The sequence below is a fragment of the Bactrocera tryoni genome, chromosome 3, assembly GCF_016617805.1.
Source record: "Bactrocera tryoni isolate S06 chromosome 3, CSIRO_BtryS06_freeze2, whole genome shotgun sequence".
Classification (NCBI taxonomy): Eukaryota; Metazoa; Arthropoda; class Insecta; order Diptera; family Tephritidae; genus Bactrocera; species Bactrocera tryoni.
In genome coordinates, this window is record NC_052501.1 from 82010054 (window position 1) to 82011981 (window position 1928).

Sequence of the window (1928 nt, forward strand, 5' to 3'; positions counted from 1 at the left end):
CCGCATGACACTGGCCACCTCTTTGCATGCCCAGCCAACCCTACTCATCTAACACCCTTTTCCCTTTGGTCCGACCCCGTCGAAACAGCACGTTTTCTTTGCCTCCTGTTAGATGACATCCACGACAACACCGATAACCCTTAACATCCTAAAGGGGACTGAGAATCCGTTAAAACAACAACAACAATATAGAAGAAGAATATATGGTACCTTGAGAACATGCTATTTTTATCTTATATAGTACTATTTCAGTGTGAAAGTCTTTTGTTAACGTCTTTGCAAGCTATTAAGAACTGGTTGATTTCCAATTTCAATATACCAAGATTGATTCCATATCTAAAGAACATTTTTATCATCTCGAGTAAAAGGAAAACTGGCAACATTGTTTAAAATTACTTTTATTATTTCGGTCTATTAATAAACGGGTTCTTGAGGATATGTTATTTTTATATTATGTAGTACTATCTCAGTGTGAATTAAGATGGCTATATTGCTGTTACTATAGGGTACAACTGCTATATAATCTGGCCGATCAAAGTTCTTGTAAGAACGTTCTTGTATTTGTGAAGCGTATTATAGCTTCCGAAGCATCTGAAGTTAAAGATTTTCATTGTTTTATATTAGACGTCATCATTAAGTGAGATTATTTTTTTAACTCAGAGAAACTCCTGCCTCTTGCTTTTCAGTTATCTTCGTGTAATATTAGCTTAAAGTGAATTCATAGCGACTGACTACTTTTATGGCCTTTATACTAATTTTCTCTTCTATCGAAAAAAGTTTCTCTCATTCAGCAAACCGACTTTTAATTGCAAAACTCATCGCACAAATCACATTCACGCATTACAGCATTTTTTTAACGTTTCCTCCCCTCCTCTTTTCTTTCTACTACTCCTCTAGAACGTCTATTTAAACGCCTTTAATCCAGCACAAGAAATTATAATTTAAGCACCGTCTTAGCATTTATTCGTGCCGAAAATCCCGCCCATTATTATTTGTCTTGACTGTCGTCTTAATCTCTCCGAAGACAAAGCTGGCTTTTAATGTTTTGTTGTTACTGAAATATTTTCCTCCTACAACTTTTGTTGTTTTTATTTAGTCTTTCTACAACACGGTTAGCTACTTAAGAAAAACTGCGCGTTATTGTTGTTTTTTCATGCTTCTTGCAATGAAAATATTTACCTTCCACCCTGACAAAGCTAAGAAGTTAAAAACGCATACAAAGCGACATGGCCGCTAACGGGCTCAGGGCTCAGTTTGTGCATTCTTTATCATTGTGCTCACTGTGCTAACAGAAAAATGGAGTAACTGTTTGTTAGCAAGATTTTTAAGCAGCAGAAGAAGAAGAAGCGAAGTGCTGCGATTTCCTTTTCCTGTTTTACTTTCACATTACCGTAATTTGTTGTTCTTTTTTAATTTTGCTGCTTTGTACTATATTTGCTTTGTTGTTTTTTAATTTGGTTCTACTAGCATAATATATGCGATGCTTAAGTGTTAGTAATTTAAGCTGTTATGGAAATCCACTGTACTTTGTCAAAATGCCACGGAAAGGAAGGTAAGGGAAGGAGGAAAGCGGAATTTTGTATTTTGCATTTTGTTGTATACGTACCAATATAAATTAGAACACGCTTGATATCTTAATGAGAGACTTAGTAATTTGCTAGCTGTTTCTTATACTGTAGTCAAGTAGGAAAAAGGCAGAAAATTTGATCAACTGAAGCCACTTTATTCAAAAAATAATAATTTTTTCAACAGAACCAAAACACCATAAGTCCATTTAGAGACAACCTAACTAATTGAAATTCTTAAGAATATCACGAAATAATCCAATGGTCAATTTATGGTTTGAAACTTATCTAAAAGATCTTCAACATCAATCAGCTGCTGCCAAACCGAACGGTATTTAGCCGCGATACCGTTATGTGTCAGGA